This window comes from Solanum pennellii, chromosome 10 (genome assembly GCF_001406875.1).
Source record: "Solanum pennellii chromosome 10, SPENNV200".
NCBI classification, from domain to species: Eukaryota; Viridiplantae; Streptophyta; class Magnoliopsida; order Solanales; family Solanaceae; genus Solanum; species Solanum pennellii.
In genome coordinates this window covers 50,852,224-50,869,723 of record NC_028646.1, presented here as the reverse complement: position 1 = coordinate 50,869,723, position 17,500 = coordinate 50,852,224, and the positions used below count along the sequence as shown (strand labels likewise).

At 39.3% G+C, this 17,500-nt stretch overlaps 1 pseudogene; it reads right to left on the bottom strand.

The window, feature by feature from the left end:
- Positions 1-17,500, bottom strand: part of LOC114074256 — a 48,529-nt pseudogene that overhangs the window by 7,903 nt on the left and 23,126 nt on the right.

Here is a 17,500-nt window from a genome sequence, read left to right as displayed (position 1 = left end):
TTACTGTTGTTGATGTATTTGTTGTTGTTGCTGGTGTTGCAGTTGTTATTGCTATTGGTTTAGCAACTTTTGTTGTTGTTGCTGTTGTTGTTGTTCTTCTGCTATTATTTTTGTTCTTGTTGTTGTTATTGTTATTACTGTTGTTGTTGTTGTTGTTGTTACTGATGTTACTATTGCTGCTGTTATTATTACTGTTGATGTTATTGTTGGTGATGGTGGTTTTATTGTTGTTTCTGTTGTTCTTGTTGTTCTTGTTGAAGTTGTTGTTATTGTTGTTGTTGTTGCTGTTGTTGCTATTGGTGTTGTTGCTGTTGTTGCCGCTATTTTTGTTGTTGTTGTTGTTGTTGCTATTGGTGTTGTTTTTGTTGTTGCTGTTGTTGTTTTCGTTGTTGTTATTCTTGTTGTTATTGCTTTTGTTGTTGGTGTTGTTGCTCTTGTTGTTACTATTGTAGTTGTTGTTGTTGTTGTTATTGTTGTTTCTTTGTTGTTGTTGATACGTTCAAACTTACTTCTCAAATAAGAAGTAAAGGGTCGTGTCAAGTAAATAACCCAACTAGTGAGGTTCGGATCGTACCCACGAGTAAAATAGTTTAGACTTAACTTCAATCTATTATTAGTATTGTTCAGTCAATTACTTCCTTGGAAAGCAAAAATGATAAAAGGGGGAATTTCTATTTCTAAATAGATGAAAATAGCTAGCGAAATTAAAAGAGACAATTAACAGCTTCAAATGTTGGAGTTTAATCAATTACTAAAAGTAACTAGGGTTTACGTGTTCCCCGCAGGTTCATAACTTGATAATTTTAACTATAACAATTCTTTCCTATTATCTTGCATGCAAAGTGATAAGTTATGTATTTCTAAATCCTTGGTCCGGCATCTAGAAAATTTCACTCTGCACCTTGGCCCGGCTACGTGTGTTGCTATACTAAACTTTACCTTTACCTCATATTAAGCATCATATTCGATATTTGACTAAGTTATTACCTCGTACCAATCAATACTAGCCTATTAGATAGTATACACTAAATATATGTTTATAATTCTTTTCCTATTATCTACCTCCTTGGTCCGACAAGTAGCATTAAGGCGAGTTCTAACGTTGGCCATCCGTTAAAAAGACTTCTAAGCGAAAGAATTATCAATACATGCAAGACACTATTCTAGAATTGTTCTTTTAGTTAGGTTTTACCTCATTATTCGCCTATGGTTCCCACAACCCTAGTTATGGAGTTTAGTTACCCATAGTCATAATCACAATATTCAAATACATGAGATAAGAATTCATGCACTTACTTCAATGAGAAAGAGTTAAATTCGAAAGTTCACTTGATTAATCAGCAAAAGTCACCAACAATCATTACAAAAGTCTCAAAATATTCAAGAATCTCACAATAATCAAGGGTCTAACGAAATAATCCAGAGTCTAACCTCAAAAACGAGGTTTTTTGAACTATTTATAATAAAAAAAAACTAATTAAATAAGGACTCTATTTGCTGGAAATTTGTCAAAACGCGGCTGGGTCGACGGACCTCGCGACGGATCGGCGTGGTCACGATGGACCGTCATGGACTCCGTCATCCCATACTTGTGCAATTTCTTCTGTTGCTCTGTTCATTACCCTCGACGGCAGGTATGACGGATCGTCATAGGCACAACGGTCCATCGGGGGTCTCCATTCCAAAACACTTGAACTCTTGGAATTTGGGTACTAGGACTACTTCTCTGAACTTCATGACGAACCAGCAGGATGGACCGTCATGGCTAGGACGGTCCGTCACGCACTCCCTAACCCCACACTTGGTCAGACTTCCCCATCTTCCTTCAGCAGCTGCACTGCGCTGCCACCTACGGACCGTCACGGGCACGACGAACCGTCACAAGCTCCGTAGGTTGTACTTTTCTATATTTCTCGCTCAAAAACCTCTGCATCCATCTTTTAGAAAGATTTCCTGCAAATAAATAAAAATTAGCACAAAAAGGCTTTTGGACACAGTAAACATAAGCAAAAAGTATTAATAATACCGTGAAACCACGGTATATCAACACCCTCAACGTAAATTCGTTGTTTGTCCTCAAGCGACGCACTATGACTCAATACAAAATCTTTGTACAATAGTATCCATGTTTTATCCTTCGCAATCATTTGGCTATCAATACCGATTAATCTCATCATATTTATGCATGCAATCATTATTAGGCTTGATTTATGTGGCATCAGACCATTACACAGACTCACCATGCACTAACACCTATCCTCTTCAATTTCTCACCAAGGTGCTAATATTTCCGGTATTGCAACTAGTGTCGTCACTTCAAAACAAATCCTCATTTTTCGCACAATGATTCCAGTTTGAGTATAAGGATTACTTTTCAACACTCACTCTCAGAACAAATTCACACTCATTCATACATATTTCCATAAGCTTGCCCTTATTTTCACTGCTTTAAGTTCGCTATACAACTCTTAGGATCACGATAGGACTTTCTTAGCTTGTAACATAGTCTCAGGGTCAGGTAGGGTATATTTAGGTATACATTAGTGACTTTTTGCCCTTCTTGACATATCGGCTAAACACACTACATTCTATCATTTCATTTTGCCCAGTTTCTCATATTCTTTCACCTTTCTATTTTCCCTTTTTTCTTCATTTGTGTAAGTGACTCTCTTCTTTTCTTGCTTGTATTTCTTGTATATTTTTTTTTTACTTTTCTTTCAACTAATTCTTGAGTCACTTTACTTTTATTCTTTCTCTCTCTTTGTTCTTTCAACCCCACTTTCCAGAGCATTCCTCATAATAGCCACCCTCAACTCATGGCTTTGCCATGAGTCAAATTACAGAATACCCAATGTTGGGTCAGGGCCATAAAAAGCTGAGGTGCACATGTTCAAGGAGGGACCAGGGCCAACACATTATTCTCAGAAAAGATCAGTTGGGGTGAAAAAGAAAGGTCTAGTTTAAGCTCAAATCATTTGGATCAAAGAAGGATAAATTTCATTTGGTTTTCTTTTATTTAGGCTAAATATGGTTTATATTGAATAAGGGCCTATGATCCTTTCCTAATTGTCTATTACAACTTACTTTTAGCAGGACTAACCAGGCAAGTTCTAGCTCAGTACAAATAGTGGACTATCCAAATCATCCTCAAACTCACTTGACATCTCATTACTCTACCAGATTATCAGACACGTGGTTTGAATTTTAGACTTAGGGTCATGCAGTGTTGTACCCCTATGTAATGCTTAGAGCAACACATTTATCAATTACTATGCCTAGTCATGCATCATTCTCCATTTTATCAGGATATCATTTTAGCCATCATGCTTCAGAATTAAACTATGTACACAAGATATAGACATGCCGGTTCAACAGAAAAAGTAATCATTCTCTTGGGGAAAAAGAACACAGGCCAGAAAACCCCAAAAGAGGATAGTGAATTGGGCTACTCAGACTTCACCCTAGCACTCACCTTCCATTTACCCCACCCCCAAAAAAAAAGATATGCAATTGTCCCCAATGCATAAAAAAATTTAAATACACGAGTAGTAGGTGAAGCAAACCTGGGGAGCAAAGCGCCGACGATCAGCAAGCTGGTGGGTCCGGTTTCCCAGAACCCACTACCTCTGTAATCTGGACACCCTCAGTAGTGTCCTCAGCATACACAACACTATCAGCAGTGCCTCCCGCTATCTCCACATTTCTGGAGCTAGATGCCCTAGCAGCTAACTCTTCTACTCTTATCTTACGCGCCTCCTCATCAACAAGCGAGGCTCTCCTCGCAGCCTCCATCTCATGGAGCTTCTTCTTCCGTGCTCGAGCTTCATCCTCCTCTCGACCCCTACGCCTCTTGGCATGCTCTCTAGGGGGAGGTGGTGGAATCTCTGAAGTGGCGAATAGGGCCGCCATCACTTTGTCTTCAGCAGGCTCTGCAGAAGGTGCCTCAGACTCAGGCACCCTAGCCTCTAAGATCATGTCAATGTCTGTGCGAAGACTGTATACCGCAGCCTGAAGGATTGACAGATCCACCAGAGGGGATGGTCGGGCAAACTCTCGCAACACCAAAGCATCCAAGCGCTGATGAACCTCAGCGATCTTCCGCTCTGTGTGCTGGACCATTCTCCGCTCCAAGCGCTCTTCTACCTCAACAATAGACTTCTACATCCAAGGCTGGATGTGATGAAGAAGTGGAGCCATCTGTGCCTCTAATTTCTGGACCCTAGCAAGCGGGACCAGAGCGGGGAACGGGGCTGAACGAGAGGAGCTCGGGGTAGTGCTACTACCCGGGATAGACTCGACCGCGGTAGTGTCAGTGGAAGCCTCCTGCGTAGCCGTGCGGGCCTGTGCTACCGTATCAGCCAGATTGTCACCAAGTGGAGGCAACTCTGGATGGGGCCCTCTGCGTGGAGTCAACTCATTGGCCTCATCCCTGATGAGGCTGATATCAACATTGCCCAGCGGGGTCTTGAGATGATCAACGTGCCATATAGGCACACCTGCGGACCTGCATAGAGAATTAATCATGCACGGGAAAGGGTAGGTAGTTGTGACCTTAAATGCCCTCTCGTGCATGACTGCGTGTAAAAGCCAAGCAAAATCCACCTCAAATCTGGTTATCATTTCCACCATCAGTACTGCTCGATCCCATGTGACTGTATTATCAGCGGCTGTTGGGGAAAGGCAGTGGCGGACAATCAACCACAAAAACTTCGCCGTGAAGGTCATGATGGCCTTCTTGATGTCTCCCTTCAGCTCGGTCACCCAGTCAGCACCCTCTCCATCAACGGACAAATGCAGGGCCATCCACCTCTTGGTGGTCTCTCTCAGTGATGGCTCACGCAGGAATTGGCCATCTTTGACAATCTGCCATTGGTAGTAAAACTCGGCGGTGAGAGGGGTCCAGTTGGCATCAACATTCTCGCCGTATAGATACCGGCGGATGGCAGGCAGGGAGATATCAACCTGAATGCCATGTGCTCGGACCTGCTCCAGTGGGGCCTGTTTGGCGGGGGCAGCCCGCTTATCAATATGTGATCTGAGAGTCGCTACGTATGAGGCGTAGAACTCTCGGACAAACTCTTCACTATAACGTCCCAACGGACGCTCTGTCCACTCTAGTCGTTGTCCGTTGAAGAGATTATGGATCTCTGGCATCGTCGGGGGACTTCTCGTAAGGACTCGACGCTCCAATGTGAGTGTCCGAGTCATGACTCCTTTGTCATTCATGAACTTTGCATCGGAATAGACTTGATACTGCCCGTCGACACACCACCGGTTGGGCTGGTCGGTAACCGGGGTGAGAGCAAGAGTTGGTGAACCGGGTGTGGATTCCGAACTGTCGGCCTCATTAGACGAGGCAGACTCTGCAGCGGTGGTGGGTGCGGGAACCTCAGCAGATCCGGAGGCTTCCTACGACCACGAAACTCCGAAGGAGCCAGACGCTCCTTCTTTATTAGTAGCTGACCCAGAAGGTGTGACGGTCAGTGTGCGCTCCTCATCAGACTGGGAGGCAGTGACTACGCCGGACGCCACCTTTTTGGGTGTGGCTCTGGCAGCACGTGCAACTCGAGATTCAGTGGAAGTGCCTGGGGGCACGTACTCGGGGTCACACTCATCATTAGAGCCAATGACCAGGTGGGCAGACGGGGCAACAGACTTTGATCGCCCGCGTGCATAGACTCGATCTTGTTTTGGTGCACTAATAGATAGTACATGTAAAGAATCAATATTTAGTACTAAAAGGAGCAGACAAGACTAGCAAAATCACACAAAATAAATAAAAGAGTTAAGATGTAATGATATTTCTATAGTAACAGTGAAACACGACGGGCCAGGTGACGGCTCGTCGTGAGTATGACGGACCGTCATGGTTCCGTCGTGTCTTACTTAGACTTTTTTCATATGGAGAACCCTGATGGAGAGTCTCTGACAAGTATGACGGTATATGCAGGAAAAACCGTCACAGGTACGACGGTCCGTCGTAGGTGTCCGTCACTAGACACTTGAAAAAAAATATGGAGACCCTTAGGAGAGGGGTCTCTGACCATTATAACGGTTATGCAGGACGGACCGTCGAGGATATGACGGTCCGTTATAGTTGTCCGTAAGAGGACACTTAGAAAAAGTATGAAGACCCTTAAGAGAGGGGTCTCTGACCATCATAACGATTATGCAAGACGGACCGTCTTGGGTATGATGGTCCATCGTAGTTGTTCATTTGAGGAAACTTAGATAAATAGAGAGAGACCCTTAGGAACAGGGTCTCTGACAACCAGAATGGTTGTGCAGGACAGACCGTCGTGGGAATGACGGTCCGTCGCATGTGTCTGTTGAAGGACACTTAGGAAGAGTGAGTGACCCTTAGGAAGAGGGTCTCTGATAACTAGAACAATTGTGCAGGACGTACCATCGTGGGAACGACGGTACGTCGCATGTGGCCGTTGGTGGACATTTTTAGAAAATAGGACAGTGGGGTGTTAGGGCTGTTGGAACAGACCCAATGACGGTCCGTCGTGTGTACGAGGGTCCGTCATCGGGGTCTCATTCTGTAACTCAGTGACAGAATTGGGGATTCCCCATTCATCCCCTATGACCCAAGTCGAATTGGTAGTGTTTTAACCTACATTTGTTAACCCAAATACCTAGTAAACTAGCAATGCTAAAGAACCTATTTCTAGAGTTTTAACACGGCAATTTCGAGGTTTTCAACCTTGGTCAGACAGAATTATATTAAAGAATGAACCTATCATGAAGAACTAGGCTAATACTAATTGATAAACTAAAATGCAATATAAATGAGTAGAAATTAGAGACACATACCTGAGAATTTGAGAAAAACAAGAGAGAAAGGTACTTGTTGATCAAGTAGAGACCCACAACAGCAGCTCTGACTAGTAGATGATGAATTTTAGGAATTTGGAGAATTTGGGGAAAATGATCGGTTGTAAGAGAGAGGGGTTATGATCTTTGTAAGTTGAAAATGGAGGGAAATGGGAGAAAGAGTGAAGGAATGGGGTGAAATGAAGGGGTGGCGGTTTTAAATGTTAAATTTTTAAAAAACCCCAGCCAGGTCGGGTTGGGTACGCTTCATTAATCACGCGACAATTCCCCGACGACGGTCCGTCTGAGTTGTGACGGTACGTCGTTGGTTCCATCGCGTGTGCCCTAGTTTGAAAATAACAGAAAGACGTACCTGGCACGACGGATTCATGCGACGGTCCGTCACAGGAATAACGGTCCGTCGATGTATCCGTCACTGGCTGCTGCAGAGTGATTCTCTGCAGAATCTCGTGGTGCTGTGCCTGCAAATTTAAAACCCATTACTAGAAAATGCAACCATTACTACAAAGAAAAACTATAAGTATTGGGTTGTCTCCCAACAAGCGCCTTATTTAACGTCGCGGCACAACTGAGGACACTTGATTACTCATCCTCCATAAAGATGGTATGCCTCTATCACTTCGTTCACCGATACAGTATGCCCAAAATAGAGTTTAATTCGTTCTCTATTCAGCTTAAACCACACTACCTCCTTGGTTATTAACTCAACTGCTCCATGAAGGAATACTTGGGTAATCAAATAAGGGCCAGTCCATTTGGAATTGAGCTTGCTCGGAAGCCAATGCAGCCTTGGACTGTCTAATAGCACCAAATCCCCAACCATAAACTCTCGTTTTTCACTTTTTAGGTCATTATCCTTCTTCATCTATTCTTTGTGGGATATAGCAGATACTGATTGGAGCTCACCACTTTGCCTCATGGACCTACAAATGTTGAAGGTCGCTTCTTTACTGTTCAACCAGAATTTCATCTGCCCCTTTACCATATCAACTAAGGCTCTACCCGTAGCAAGGAATGGCCTCCCAAGAATAATAGGCACTTCAGAATCGACTTCACAATCAAGAATAGCAAAATCTGCCGAAAATATGAACAACTCCACTTTTACTAGCTCATCGTGGAGTATCCCTATAGTCCTTTTCACTGTTCGATCAGCGATCAGTAGCCACATCGCAGTGGGCTTGGGTCACTCAAACCCAAAATCTTGTAAATCGAGAGGGGCATGAGATTTATGCTTGCCCCCAGATCACATAATGTTTTCACAAAATGTAATGACCCGACTGTACAAGGAATAGTGAACACACCTGGATCTTCTTTTTTTCATACGAGAGATCTTGTAGCAATAGCACTACAATGCTGCATTCGATCATCATCCTCGAAAGTGAACGATCTTTTCTTTGTAACAAGATCTTTTAAACACTTGGCATAACCGGGCATTTGTTCTAGATATTCTATCAAAGGGACATTGATAGAAAGCTGCTTCAGCATTGTTGTAAAACGCTGATATTTACCATCCTCAGTCTTTTTCACTAATCTCTGAGTAAATAAGGGTGGTGGTCTAGGAATGGGAATTACCTTTATAGGGACTTCTGCACCTTTTCCAGTGCTATCTTCTGCTTCACCACTACCATCTACCAGCTTATCATTATCCTTTCTCACCTTTTCCTTATTAGACAGCATAGGTTGGTCAATGGTTTGCTTACCACCCCGAGTAGTGATTGCCATACAATATCCATCATTTTTTTGATTTTGCACAGTGTTGCTAGGAACAGTGCCCGGTTGCCGTGTGTTCACAGTCGCAGATAATTGGGCCATTTGCAACTCGATCTGCTTAATCGATATTGCCTGTGTATTGACTGTTTGACCAATACCCGCTAAATCACTCCTTAACTCTTTAATGTGCTCATCACTAGCATCCAACCTTCTCATCATTTTGTGCAACATATCCTCAACTCGCGCCATACTATCTCCACCATCCCTAGGAGTAACATCACGATTTTGAGGAGGAACATAGGGCCCATTCCTATCATTTCTGTTACCGTAGTTACCCCTGTTGAAGTTGTTGTCGCGGTTGTAGTTTCCATCTCGGACATAATGACCCTCACGGTAATAGTTACCATAGTTCCGACCTTTGTTCCCTTGAACTTGGCGCCAATTCTCGTGATAAGAGCCTTGGGAACTTGGTCGGAAACCCCCCGTCTACTCATTTACCGCATAGGAATCCTCCGCATAATAGCATTCATCATTAGGTGGTGGTAGTTTAATCAAGTAGTTTGCTGCATTTATCTTTTCTGCACCCCCAGTGATATGTTTTGGTATTAACCCATGCTCAGTTCTCATCTGAGCCATTTCTTCACGAATCTCATCTGCGCCTGGGTTGTGAGTGGACTGCACTACGAAGGATTTCTCCCGATATCTGACTTCCCAGTACTCTAAGCTTTATTATTCCGTGAGATTTTCTCTAATTTTCCAGCAATCTCAGCATAAGGACACTCCTCATAAGATCCACCTGCTAAAGTGTCCAACACCGCTTTATTATTATCATCCTGTCCCCGATAGATCATTAAGTGACTCATCATCTATGCGGTGATTGGGTACGCTTCTCTAAAATGATGTGAATCTATCCCAAGAACTACTAACTAACTATCTTGGTAGAGCCACAAAGTTGTTCACTCTGTCTTTTTGGTTTAGTATCTTGGAAACCGGGTAGTAGCGTGCTAAGAAAACGTCCCTTAGTTGGTTCCAAGTAAAAATTGATTTCTAAGGGAGCTCAGTGAACAATATAGCAGCCTCTCATGTCAGTGAGAGAGAAACACTCTTAGCCCTATTACATCCAAGTCCAATTTAGGCCTCCCTACACAACTTTTACACACTGCCCTAACCTTAGCTATAAGGGCATGCGGATCCTCAGAAGGTAGCCCTGTAAACAAACCTCTGGTAGTGAGCATTTGCATTAGGCTACTAGTTACCACAAATGTGTGGCCTGGTGGTAGAGGGGGCAAGAGAAGTGGCCCATCCGAGTCTGCTATATTGTCATAGCCTATGTAATATTCTTGGGGCTGTGGAGCGGGATTTTGTCCCCTCTGTTGGTGTTCACCCTGAGCGTCGGGTAACAACTGACCATGAACATCAACCGGAGCTGGGATGTTCTGGTTTGGATCATCATCATTGATTCCCGAGTTTCGATTCATGATGCGTAGTGTACGCTCTAATTCGTGATCGTAGGGAAACAAAGGTTTTCTTCCTCTCCATGTATTTGGCATACAAGGAGGATGGTGTTGCAAGAATCAAAAACAATAAAACAAAGTTAAATCAAGAAAATATCAACTAAACTATAGTAATAAGTTTAAGTTAATCTAAAAGCTACTTTCCCCGGCAGCAGCGCCAAAATTTGATACGCTAAAACTTACTTCTCAACTAAGAAGTAAAGCAGTCGTGTCAAGTAAATAACCCAAGTAGTGAGGTTGGGATCGTTCCCACGAGGAAAATAGTTTAGACTTAACTTCAATCTATTATTACTATTGTTCAGTCAATTACTTCCTTGGAAAGCAAAAATGATAAAAGGGGGGTTTTCTATTTCTAAATAGATGAAAATAGCTAGCGAAATTAAAAGAGACAATTAACAGCTTCAAATGTTGAAGTTTAATCAATTAGTAAAAGTAACTAGGGTTTACGTGTTCCCCACAGGTTCATAACTTGATAATTCTAACTATAACAATTCTTTCCTAGTATCTTGCATGCAAAGTGATAAGTTATGTATTTCTAAATCCTTGGTCCGGCATCTAGAAAATTTCACTCCGCACCTTGGTCCGGCTACGTGTGTTGCTATACTAACCCTTACCTTTACCTCATATTAAGAATCATATTCGATATTTGACTAAGTTATTACCTCGTACCAATCAATACTATCCTATTAGATAGTATACACTAAATCTATGTTGATAATTCTTTTCCTATTATCTACCTCCTTGGTCGGGCAAGTAGCATTAAGGCGAGTTCTAACGTTGGCCATCCGTTAAAAGGACTTCTAAGCGAAAGAATTATCAATACATGCAAGACACTATTCTAGAATTATTCTTTTAGTTAGGTTTTACCTCATTATTCGCCTATGGTTCCCACAACCCTAGTTATGGAGTTTAGTTACCCATAGTCATAATCACAATATTCAAATATATGATATAAGAATTCATGCACTTACTTCAATGAGAAAGAGTAAAATCTGAAAGTACACTTGATTAATCAGCAAAAGTCACCAACAATCAATTTTAAAAGTCTCAAATTATTCAAGAATCTCACAATAATCAAGGGTCTAACCAAATAATCCAGAGTCTAACCTCAAAAATGAGGTTTTTTGAACTTTTTATAAAAAATAAAAACCTAATTAAATAAGGACTCTATTTGCTGGAAATCTATCAAAACGCGGCTGGGTCGACAGACCTCACGATGGATTGTCGTGGTCATGAGGGACCGTCATGGACTCCGTCGTCCCATAAGTGTGCAATTTCTTCTGCTGCTCTCTTCATTACCCTCGACGGCAGGTATGACGGATCATCATAGGCACAACGGTCCGTCGGGGGTCTCCGTTCCAAAACACTTGAACTCTTGGAATTGGGTACTGGGACTACTTCTTTGAACTTCATGACGAACCAGCAGGACGGACCATAATCGCTATGACGGTCCGTCACGCACTCCGTAACCCCACACTTGGTCAGACTTCCCCATCTACCTTAAGCAGCTGCACTGCGATGCCACCTACGGACCGTCACGGGCACGATGAACCATCAGAAGCTCCGTAGGTGGTACTTTTTTGTATTTCTCGCTCCAAAACCTCCTCATTCATCTTTTAGACTGATTTCTTGCAAATACAGAGAAACTTACATAAAAATTAGAACAAAAAGGCTTTTGGACACACTATATATCAGTTGTTATTATTGTTTTTGTTGTTGTTGTTGTTTATGACGTTGTTGCTATTGTAGTTGCTGTTGTTATTGTTGTTGTTGTTGTTGCTGTTATTGCCGTTGTTTTTGCTCCTGTTGTTGTTATTGTTTTTGTAACTGTTGTTGTTAGTGTTGTTGTTGTTATTGATATTGTTTCTTTTGGTGTTGTTGTTGTTGTTGCTACTATTCTAGTTGTTGTTGTTGCTACTATTCTAGTTGTTGTTGTTGCTACTATTCTAGTTGTTGTTGTTGCTACTATTCTAGTTGTTGTTGTTGCTACTATTCTAGTTGTTGTTGTTGCTACTATTCTAGTTGTTGTTGTTGCTACTATTCTAGTTGTTGTTGTTGCTACTATTCTAGTTGTTGTTGTTGCTACTATTCTAGTTGTTGTTGTTGCTACTATTCTAGTTGTTGTTGTTGCTACTATTCTAGTTGTTGTTGTTGCTACTATTCTAGTTGTTGTTGTTGCTACTATTCTAGTTGTTGTTGTTGCTACTATTCTAGTTGTTGTTGTTGCTACTATTCTAGTTGTTGTTGTTGCTACTATTCTAGTTGTTGTTGTTGCTACTATTCTAGTTGTTGTTGTTGCTACTATTCTAGTTGTTGTTGTTGCTACTATTCTAGTTGTTGTTGTTGCTACTATTCTAGTTGTTGTTGTTGCTACTATTCTAGTTGTTGTTGTTGCTACTATTCTAGTTGTTGTTGTTGCTACTATTCTAGTTGTTGTTGTTGCTACTATTCTAGTTGTTGTTGTTGCTACTATTCTAGTTGTTGTTGTTGCTACTATTCTAGTTGTTGTTGTTGCTACTATTCTAGTTGTTGTTGTTGCTACTATTCTAGTTGTTGTTGTTGCTACTATTCTAGTTGTTGTTGTTGCTACTATTCTAGTTGTTGTTGTTGCTACTATTCTAGTTGTTGTTGTTGCTACTATTCTAGTTGTTGTTGTTGCTACTATTCTAGTTGTTGTTGTTGCTACTATTCTAGTTGTTGTTGTTGCTACTATTCTAGTTGTTGTTGTTGCTACTATTCTAGTTGTTGTTGTTGCTACTATTCTAGTTGTTGTTGTTGCTACTATTCTAGTTGTTGTTGTTGCTACTATTCTAGTTGTTGTTGTTGCTACTATTCTAGTTGTTGTTGTTGCTACTATTCTAGTTGTTGTTGTTGCTACTATTCTAGTTGTTGTTGTTGCTACTATTCTAGTTGTTGTTGTTGCTACTATTCTAGTTGTTGTTGTTGCTACTATTCTAGTTGTTGTTGTTGCTACTATTCTAGTTGTTGTTGTTGCTACTATTCTAGTTGTTGTTGTTGCTACTATTCTAGTTGTTGTTGTTGCTACTATTCTAGTTGTTGTTGTTGCTACTATTCTAGTTGTTGTTGTTGCTACTATTCTAGTTGTTGTTGTTGCTACTATTCTAGTTGTTGTTGTTGCTACTATTCTAGTTGTTGTTGTTGCTACTATTCTAGTTGTTGTTGTTGCTACTATTCTAGTTGTTGTTGTTGCTACTATTCTAGTTGTTGTTGTTGCTACTATTCTAGTTGTTGTTGTTGCTACTATTCTAGTTGTTGTTGTTGCTACTATTCTAGTTGTTGTTGTTGCTACTATTCTAGTTGTTGTTGTTGCTACTATTCTAGTTGTTGTTGTTGCTACTATTCTAGTTGTTGTTGTTGCTACTATTCTAGTTGTTGTTGTTGCTACTATTCTAGTTGTTGTTGTTGCTACTATTCTAGTTGTTGTTGTTGCTACTATTCTAGTTGTTGTTGTTGCTACTATTCTAGTTGTTGTTGTTGCTACTATTCTAGTTGTTGTTGTTGCTACTATTCTAGTTGTTGTTGTTGCTACTATTCTAGTTGTTGTTGTTGCTACTATTCTAGTTGTTGTTGTTGCTACTATTCTAGTTGTTGTTGTTGCTACTATTCTAGTTGTTGTTGTTGCTACTATTCTAGTTGTTGTTGTTGCTACTATTCTAGTTGTTGTTGTTGCTACTATTCTAGTTGTTGTTGTTGCTACTATTCTAGTTGTTGTTGTTGCTACTATTCTAGTTGTTGTTGTTGCTACTATTCTAGTTGTTGTTGTTGCTGTTATTGCCGTTGTTTTTGCTCCTGTTGTTGTTATTGTTTTTGTAACTGTTGTTGTTAGTGTTGTTGTTGTTATTGATATTGTTTCTATTGGTGTTGTTGTTGTTGTTGCTATTGTTTTTTTTGTTGTTGTTGTTGTTGCTGTCGTTGTTGTTATTGTTGCTACTATTCTAGTTGTTGTTGTTGCTGCTGCTGTTGTTACTTTTGTTGTTATTGGTATTACTGCTGCTGTTGTTGGTGGATGTTGTGGTGTTGGCGTTGCTGCTGTTTCTATTTTTGTTATTGTTACTGCCGTTGTTTTTATTGTTGTTAATTTTGTAGTTGCTGTTGTTGTTGTTGTTGTTGTTGTTGTTGTTATTGTTGTTGCTGCTGTTATTGCTGCATGTTTTGTTGTTGTTGTTGTTTTTGTTGTTGTTGTTGTTGTTGCTGTTGTTGATGTTGTTGTTGTTATTGCTGATGTTATTGTTGTTGTTGATGTTGTTATTGCTGGTGTTGTTGCTATTGGTGGTGTTGCTGCTGTTGTTGTTATTGTTGTTGTTGTTGTTATTCTTATTGTTGGTGATTTTTTTGTAGTTGTTATTGTTGTTGTTGTTGTTGTAGTTATTGTTGTTATTGTTGTTGTTGTTGTTGTTGTTGCTGTTATTATTGTTGTTGTGTTTTTTGTTGTTGTTGCTGTTGATATTGCTGTTGTTATTATTGTTGCTGCTGTTCTTATTGCAACTGTTGTTATTGTTTTTGTTGTTGTTGTTGGTAGTGTTGTTGTTGTTGTTGCTGTTACTATTTTTTGTTATTGTTGAAGCTATTGTTGTTGTTGTTGTTGTTATTGTTGTTATTGTTGCTATAGTTGTTGTTTCTATTGTTGTTGTTGTTGTTGCTATTGTTGTTGCTGGCATTGTTTCTATTGGTGTAGCTGTTGTTGCCGCTGTAATTGTTATTGCTGCTGATGTTGTTGCTGCTATTGTTGTTGCTACTGTTGTTGTTGTTGCTATTGTTGTTGTTGTTGTTGCTGCTACTGTTGTTTTTGTTGTTGTTGTTGTTACCTTTGTTGAAGATGTTGTTGTTGTTGTTGGTGGTGCTGTTGTTATTGTTGTTGTTTTTGTTGTTGCTTATGTTAGTTATTGTTATTGTTGTTGTTGTTGGTTGTGATGGTGGTGGAGTTGTTGGGTTGCTACTATTGTAGTTGATGTTGTTGTTATTATTGCTATTATTTTGATTGTTGTTATTGTTATTTTTGTTGTTATTTTTGTTTATGACGTTGTCGCTATTTTAGTTGTTGTTGTTATTGTTGTTGTTGTTGGTGTTTTTGTTGTTGCTGTTGCTGTTGTTTCTGTTTTCTTTGTTGTTACTACTGCTGTTGTTGCTGCTGTTATTGTTATTGTTGTTGTTATTGCTACAGTTGTTATTTTTTATGGTGATGTTGTTATTGTTGTTGTTATTGTTGTTGTTTATGTTGTTATTGTTATTGTTGTTGTTGTTGTTGGTGGTGGTGGTGGTGGTGGTGCTGTTGTCACTATTATAGTTGCAGTTATTTATTTTTTTATTATTATTGTTTTTGTTGTTGTTGTTATTGTTTATGACGTTGTTGCTATTGTATTATTGTTGTTGTTGTTGCTTTTGTTTCTGCTATTTTTGTTGCTGCTATTGTTGTTGCTTTTGTTGCTGCTGATGTTGTTTCTATTTTTGTTGTTGTTGTTACTGTTGTTGGTGATGTTGTTGTTGTTGTTGTTGCTGTTGTTGTCTCTAATATGTTGTTGTTGTTGTTGTTGTTACTATTGTTGTTGTTGTTGTTGTTATTGCTGCTATTGTTTTATTAGGTGTTGTTGTTGCTGTTGTTGTTGATGATGTTATTGCTGTTGTTGTTTTTGTTGAAGTTGTTTTTTGTGTTGTTGTTGTTGTTGTTTTTGTTGTTGTTGTTTCTGCTAATGTTTGTATTATTGTTGCAGCTGTTATTGTTGTTGTTGTTGCTGCTATTGTTGTTGTTGTTGCTATTATTGGTTTTGCTGTTGTTTTGTTGTTGCTTCTATTGTTGTTGATGTTGTTGCTCATGTTGTTATTGTTGTTATTGCTGTTGTTGTTGCTGTTGTTATTGCTGCTATTGTTGCTGTTGTTGCTATTATTATTGTTGCTGTTGTTTTTGTTGTTTTGTTGTTGCTGCTATTGTTGTTGACGTTGTTGCTCATGTTGTTGCTGCTGTTATTGCTGTTGTTGTTGCTATTGTTGTCGTTGTAGTTGTTGCTAATGTTCTTGTTGTTTTGGTTGTTTTTTTACTGTTGTTGTTGGTGGTGGTGGTGGCGTTGTTAGTGTTGGTGTGTTGTTGTTGTTGGTGTTATTGTTGTTGTTGTCGTTGCTGCTGTTTTTGCTGTTTTTGTTGTTGCTGTTGTTGTTGTTGCTCCTATTGTTGTTGCTACTGTTGTTATTGTTGGTGTTGCTGCTACTGCTATTGTTGCAGATGTTGCTGATGTTTTTATAGTTGTTGTTGTTGTTGTGGTTGTTATTGCTCTTGTAGTTGCTATTATTGTTGTTCTACTTATTGTTGTTGTTGTTGTTGTTGCTGCTGTTTTTATTGCTGTTGTTGTTGTTATTGTTTTTGTTTCTATTTGTGTTGTTGTTGTTGTAAGTGCGTGCTATTGTTGTTGTTATTGTTGTTGTTGCTATTGTTTTTGTTGTTGTTATTGTTATTATTGTTGTTGTGGTTATTATTTTTGTTGTTGCTGTTTGTGTTGTTGTTGTTGCTAATATTGTTGTTGTTGTTGTTATTAATTTTGTTGTTGCTGTTTGTGTTGTTGTTGTTGCTAATATTGTTGTTGTTGTTGTTATTAATTTTGTTGTTGCTGTTTGTGTTGTTGTTGTTGCTAATATTGTTGTTGTTGTTGTTATTAATTTTGTTGTTGCTGTTTGTGTTGTTGTTGTTGCTAATATTGTTGTTGTTGTTGTTATTAATTTTGTTGTTGCTGTTTGTGTTGTTGTTGTTGCTAATATTGTTGTTGTTGTTGTTATTAATTTTGTTGTTGCTGTTTGTGTTGTTGTTGTTGCTAATATTGTTGTTGTTGTTGTTATTAATTTTGTTGTTGCTGTTTGTGTTGTTGTTGTTGCTAATATTGTTGTTGTTGTTGTTATTAATTTTGTTGTTGCTGTTTGTGTTGTTGTTGTTGCTAATATTGTTGTTGTTGTTGTTATTAATTTTGTTGTTGCTGTTTGTGTTGTTGTTGTTGCTAATATTGTTGTTGTTGTTGTTATTAATTTTGTTGTTGCTGTTTGTGTTGTTGTTGTTGCTAATATTGTTGTTGTTGTTGTTATTAATTTTGTTGTTGCTGTTTGTGTTGTTGTTGTTGCTAATATTGTTGTTGTTGTTGTTATTAATTTTGTTGTTGCTGTTTGTGTTGTTGTTGTTGCTAATATTGTTGTTGTTGTTGTTATTAATTTTGTTGTTGCTGTTTGTGTTGTTGTTGTTGCTAATATTGTTGTTGTTGTTGTTATTAATTTTGTTGTTGCTGTTTGTGTTGTTGTTGTTGCTAATATTGTTGTTGTTGTTGTTATTAATTTTGTTGTTGCTGTTTGTGTTGTTGTTGTTGCTAATATTGTTGTTGTTGTTGTTATTAATTTTGTTGTTGCTGTTTGTGTTGTTGTTGTTGCTAATATTGTTGTTGTTG